Source organism: Odontomachus brunneus, unplaced genomic scaffold (genome assembly GCF_010583005.1).
Source record: "Odontomachus brunneus isolate Ranch 3 - 2012 unplaced genomic scaffold, Obru_v1 Obru_scaffold_068, whole genome shotgun sequence".
Taxonomy (NCBI): Eukaryota; Metazoa; Arthropoda; class Insecta; order Hymenoptera; family Formicidae; genus Odontomachus; species Odontomachus brunneus.
The window spans coordinates 1004681-1011675 of record NW_022639518.1 but is presented as its reverse complement, the minus strand read 5'-3'; the positions used below and the strand labels follow the sequence as shown (position 1 = coordinate 1011675).

General features: G+C 38.5%; 1 protein-coding gene across 9 annotated transcripts in view; it reads left to right on the top strand.

Moving 5' to 3' along the window:
- LOC116846727 (ankyrin repeat domain-containing protein 50) overlaps positions 1-6995 on the top strand; it is a 692623-nt gene that overhangs the window by 214301 nt on the left and 471327 nt on the right. The window lies entirely within an intron of this gene.

Below are 6995 nucleotides of genomic sequence, written 5' to 3'. Positions count from 1 at the left end.
TCTATATCATGCATAATGTGTACAAATTTTTTCAATTTATGTATTATCCTAAGTTTTTGAGTTTTGCCGTACACGCTCTTATCAAACATACTGTATCTGTGAATACGAACATTTGAACTTTTAACATATAAAATATATACATATATTATATACATATATTATATATATATATATATATATATATATATATATATATATATATATATATTTTTTCTTCAATATATTGCGACGTTATTTACGAAAGATGTTCGTATCACAAGGGCGAACAGTCGCCTGTCCGTCGCGTCAACAAATTACCGCCGATCCCAGATCACCACTGCGACATACCAAATAAAAGAGTTGGGTGCCAGGTACCGAAAAGGCCGCACCATCTCGTCCACCAAAAAAGAACACCAAAAACGTGAAAGCACTCAAAAATTCATGGAATCCGTACGGAACCGGTAACTCGAAGGGTTATTCCAGTCGACGACGGGATGGATTCAGAAGGTGATAAAAAAAAGAAAGAAGACTCGAAATTCAGCGGTAGTCAGTTATTTATTGTGCGGCGCTCTCTCACTCCAGGAGCGCTCGCGGTACGCTCGACAAATATTTTACAATATCCATGTGTATGAAGTTAGCACCGCCATTTTGAAAATCAGAATAAAACGAAATTGTGCTAAGTTGTGCTAAGTTTGTGCTGTGTTGTGCCGCAAAAATAAATCGCCTACCTCAAAAAACAAAACGGAAAATTAAAAAAGTCAATTTTTTTACCAGCACTGCCATTTTGTTTTTTGAAAAAACAAAAATTGTGCTGATTACAGCCTTGGCTACTATACGTTGTGCCGTAAAGATGATAACTATACCTCTCCCCGTTGAAGAGAAAAAAGAATTGAAATGTAAAATTTTCAGCCAAGATATTTAATTACATGTAACTTTTGAACCGTGGCAGATAATTGAATTCCGCGAGTTGTGTTGGAGTGTGCCAATTGAGTACAATAGAGAACTATTCACAGATATATGGAAATTTGCAATCTTGACAAAATAATTGACAAAAAGTTGTGGAGATAAAACAAAAATTTTACATTCTTTACATTTCTCCAGTTGTGCTGGGTTATGCTAAGCAAGTACAACTTTTCCTAATGGAAAATTGACATCAGACAGTCACTGTCCCCAATACAGCCAAATCTCAATTTCAGTTTATCCGTTGATCTGTATATTAAAATTTATTCCATTGTAATTTTTGAACCATGGCAGATAATTGAATTCTGCGAGTTGTGCTGGATTGTGCTAATTGAGTACAATAGAGACCTATTCACAGATGTATGGAAATTTGCAATCTTGACAAAGTAATAGACAAAAAGTTGTGGGGGTAAAACAAAAATTACATTTTTTTACATTTCTCCAGTTGTACTGCTAAGCGAGTACAACAACTTTTCCTAATGGCAAATTGATGTCAGACAATTACTGTCCCCAGTACAGCCAAATCTCGATTTCAGTTCTTCGATTGATCTGCATGTTAAAGTTCTGCCCGTTGTGGCAGATAATTAAATTCCGTTAGTCGTGCTAGGTTGTGCTAATCGAATTTAGTAGAGAACTGGTCATAAATGCAACCTCGGCGTGATTTACTGGGTTGTCGAAAAAGTCATGACGCATTTTTGCAACAGATGGCGCAAGTTCATTTTTGGAAGTACTAGAGTCATTCGCATCTATGTTATTGCTATGTCATTTGATAGCTAACCGTTCTAGCTTCATTCTAAAAAAAATTGAGCGATTTGGTTGAGTTTTGGAGATTTTGGAAGTTGAAGATGGAAGACTAAATTGTGCATTTTCGCCATATATTACTGTTTTACTTCCGTAAAGGGAAGAACGCACGTCAAACTTGTGAAAAGTTGCGTAAAGTTTACGGTGACAATGCTGTACAAGAACGTCAGTGCCAACGATGGTTCACGAAATTCTGTGCTGGTGATTTTGATCTCAAAGACGCTCCTCGGTCAGGGAGGCCTATCGAGATTGATGACGACAAAATAAAGGCATTGATCGAGTCAAACGACCCGTTACGATACGAGAGATTGCAGAAACATTGAACATCCATCATTCAAGCGTTCACGACCATCTTAAGAAGCTGGGATAGGTAAGCAAGCTCGATATTTGGGTTCTTCATGAACTCAAAGAAGTTCATTTGATGGCGCGTATAAACATCTGCGATATGCTCATTAAACGTGAGGAAAACGATCCTTTTTTGAAGCGACTGATAACTGGTGATGAAAAGTGGATTGTTTATAACAATGTGGTGCGCAAACGGTCTTGGTCCCAACGTGATGATTTGCCTCAAATGATATCGAAAGCAAACATTCATCAGAAGAAGGTTATGTTTTCAGTGTGGTGGGATTTTAAAGGTGTCGTGTTTTTTGAGCTCCTATCAAGGAATTAAACAATCAATTCGAATATGTACTGTCGGCAATTGGACAGTTTGAATGAATCCATCATCCAGAAACGTTTAGAGCTCGTTAATCGTTTGTGTTCTATCAACGCGAGACCACACACAAATTTGATCACCCGTCAAAATTTATTGGAGTTTGGATGGGATGTGTTGCCACACCCACCATACTCACCTGTGCCGTCAGACTTCCACTTGTTTCGCTCTCTTCAAAACTCCTTGCGTGGTATAAACGTTCAATTCATATGGGGCTGTAAATCAGCACCTTGTTCAATTTTTCGCCGATAAAAATAGGTCCTTCTATGAACGAGGAATTATGAAGCTCACTGAAAGATGGCAAAAGGTTATCGAACAAAACGAGCGATATATCATTGATTAATATATTTTATTTTTTATATAAATAAATGACCTTTGAAAAACAGAAAAAATATGTCATGACTTTTCCTACAACCCAATACCATATGTAATGTTAATGCTGGCTGTATTGTACTGTACAGTTCAGCGGGCTTTTACCTCCACAACTTGTTGTCCATTATTTTGTCAACATTGCAAATTTCCGTACGTCTGTGAATAGTTTCTTATTGTACTCGATTAGCACAATCCAGCGCAACACGTAGAATGCAATTATCTGCCACGATTAAAAAATTACAATGGAATAAATTTTAATATACAGATTAGCGAAAAAACTGAAATCGAGATTTGGCTGTACTGGGGACAGTGATTGTCTGACGTCAATTTGCCATTAGGAAAAGTTGTTGTACTCGCTTAGCTCAACCCAGTACAGCTGGAGAAATATAAAAATATGAAATTTTTGTTTTACCCACCCAACTTTTTCTCCATTATTTTGTCAAGATTGCAAATTTCCTTACATCTGTGAATAGTTCTCTGTTGTACTCAATTAGCACAATCCAGTACAACACGCTGAATTCAATTATCTGCTACGGTTCAAAAGTTACAAGTAATTAAATATCTTGGCTGAAAATTTGACATTTTATTTTTTTTCTCTTGAACTGGAAAGGGAAGAGTTATTTTTACGGCACAACGTATAGTATCCAAGGCTGTAATCAGCAGAAATTTTGTTTTTTCAAAAAAACCAAATGGCGGTGCTGGTAAAAAAAATTGACTTTTTTAATTTTCCGTTTTATTCTGTGAGATAGGTAATTTATTTTTGCGGCGCAACATAGCACAAACCTGGCACAACTCAGAACAATTTCATTTTTCTCTGATTTTCAAAATAGCGATGCTAACTTCACACACATACATTATCGCCGCTGCGCGCGATACGATATTATCGCGTAACGATATTAGCGGGACTCTGCACGATATGGCGGACGCGAGAAATACGGCCCGAGGACGGTTTCTTTGGGCGAGCCTGCACTCGCAGCCGCTCCGCGGACGGGACAACACAAACGGATAACACAAAATTCGACATTTCGAGCAGATGGAAGGTCTTTGTCGGCGGCGGCTTTGTCTTTGCTGGTGGCCGGTCCTGCGGCGATCCTCCTGGTCGCTGGGCTCTATTTCCTGCACGCGTGGCGCGCCCACTCGTTAGCTTCCACGGTTGCTCGCTCGCTCACTCGCTCTCCGTCTCGTCTACACTCTCTCGCACTCTTGCTCGTATTCTCACTCGGAGCTCACAAAAGGACGATACTTCTCGAGGTTTGCTCTCGATCACGGTACAACGGTCGTCTTCCCGTCGGAACAGTCGCGGCTACAGGCTGTCGGATCGGCCGCTCCTCGAAGATCTCGAATCCTGAGAAATCCCTCCTCGTCGCTCCTCTCCTCGACCCGAATCCCGAATCTTCGCCAATCGACGATCGGTAACTCCCGATATTGTTATCTCGAAACATTCATTGTCTTGAGACACTTTCGCCGTCGTCGATGTGCTCGCGGCCTTGATTGGCATACCGCTTCTTATGACCGACATCTTCTGGCCGGTATTATTCTTCCGATATCGCTTCTGGCTTCCTGCTGCGTTCGCCAAGCGTCAGCTGAAATGTAAATACAGCTGACGATGTCGAGTCATAATTCGAGAGCTATATTCCCGTATTAGCGAATATTCTGAAGCAGTAGAATATTCGGGAACATCAACGAAATTTAGAGCGATCGGAAACTCGAGAATATTATAGCGCTAAATATTCGAGAGCGATCACCTAAGCGAGAACAATGAGTGATGAGTTTGCGGCCGATACTCCTTCGTCCCATGTCGTCCTCGGATTCCGTTGGTCCTGGTGACCGGCAAGGGAAGCCGAGAGGGCAAAATCTGGGACGCGAGGACCTACGCATCTGCTCCGCTTGCACGAAATAAATTCTGAAATTTTGTCCTAAGGACTCACACGAAAACGAAAACTATCCCGGACCGCGATAATCGAAAATACGCATGAAAGCGGCGCGGTTCTCTTTAGGGACGGGCGCCTCCGACGAGGCTGCCACATTACAATATGTAAAACATGTTTTTTTCAATATATACGTATAATCTATGTTGATTTGTATTTACTAAACACCAAGAATGCCCAAAGCTAGGTAGATATCTAAGTATTGGTATTTTTACTTAAATAAAAATTTAGCAGCATTTATTTATTTTTTTACAGAAAAATTAAAAGAATATAGTTATAAAATATATCAAGTTAAGAAAATAATAATTCATTATTTCTCAAATAATAATAACTAATAATAACAACTAATAATAAAATTAGTGGTAAATCCTTAACTGACACCCAAGTTGACGATTAACATTTAAAATTTCGGTGTATTTTTCGTAAGGATATAACTTTTATCTAAACATTTTTGTCATTAAACCTCACCATGCAAAAATAATCGAAGTAATCGATTAAAATAAGATATTCTTCAAAGTACTTTATTATATATACTCGTATTACTATTAAAACGCTAAAATTTTTATCTGAAACTTTTTTTGTATGACACACAATAGTCCATGTTATATTTTTAATACAAAAAAGGAAATGGAATTTAGAATGCTTTATTTTAAATATTTTGATTACTTTATATTACTGTAGACATTCTGAAGTATTGTAAATTACGAAACTTTAGGGATAATGTTAATTTATGTAAGGCTATGCATTATAAGAAAATTTTTTATTCTGCTACATTAAGATGCGCGCGCGCATCAGTCGCGCGTTAACAGTCAATGCCGTTTATTAACCATCACTGATTGCTAAATTTATAAGATATCATTTGTTTATAAGCTTATTAAAATTACGAATTCGCAATTAAGTAATTTTCTAACATACCAGGTCTGTAAATATGAAACCGGAATTTGCCCATAGATGGCCCTAGCTGTCAATGTAGTTATCGTCAAACCGCGTCATTGGCGCCATTTCCTTGTTGACATCTCTGACAAAGATTTTCAACTCACAACAATACAAGTTTCATACAACAGCATGGTTTGTAATAGCGTTGAACATGTCGAATTTTGTGCCTGGAAACTACGATTTGCGGACAGCATTGATTTTCTGTTACCATTTGAAGAAAACTGCTGCAGAATCGCATCGAATGCTTGTCGAAGCTTACGGTGAGCATGCTCTTGGTAAATCACAGTGCTTTGAGTGGTTTAAAAAATTCAAAAGTGGCGATTTTGATGTGAGAAACGAAGAACGTGGAAGACCACCGAAAAAGTTTGAAGACAACGAATTGCAAGCATTGTTGGATGAGGATGACACTCAAACGCAACAACAACTCGCGGATCAATTAAATGTGACACGAGAAGCCGTCTCCATACGTTCCAAAGTCATGGGAAAGATCTAGAAGATGGGAAAATAGTTCACATGAACTGAATGAAAGACAGCAGGAAAACCGAAAAACCACTTGCGAAATGCTGCTCGCCAGGTACAAAAGAAAGTCATTTCTCCATCGAATTGTGACTGGCGATGAAAAGTGGATATATTTTGAGAATCCTAAGCGTAAAAGATCATGGGTAACTCCAGGCGAACCATCGACATTGACTATAAGGCCAAATCGCTATGGACAGAAGACAATGCTCTGTTTGGTGGGATCAGAAGGGTGTGATCTATTATGAGTTGCTAGAACCTGGCCAAACCGTTAATACTGAACGCTACCGACAACCAATGATCGATTTGAATCAAGCTTTGCGTGAAAAACGACCAGAATATAAAAAAAGGCAACACAAAATGATTTTGCTTTATGATAATGCACCATCACACACAGCAAAACTGGTCAAGGAAACGATTGAGGCGTTTAGTTGGGAAATACTTTTGCATGCGGCTTACTCACCAGACTTGGCTCCGTCCGATTACTATTTATTTGCATCGATGGCACGCACTTGCTAAGCAGCGCTTCACTTCTTACGAAAATGTATGAAAATGGCTCAATGACTAGTTTGCCTCAAAAGAGCAACAGTTTTTTTGGCGTGGCAGCCACAAATTGTCAGATAGGTGGGAAAAATGTATAGCTAGCGATGGGCCATACTTCGAATAAAATATTTTTTATCATTTTCCTACAATAAACGTGTATTTTCTATACAAAAATTCCGGTTTCATATTTATACACCTGGTAATACCTCAGTACTTATATATTTGAAAATTCAATAAATTGATAAAGA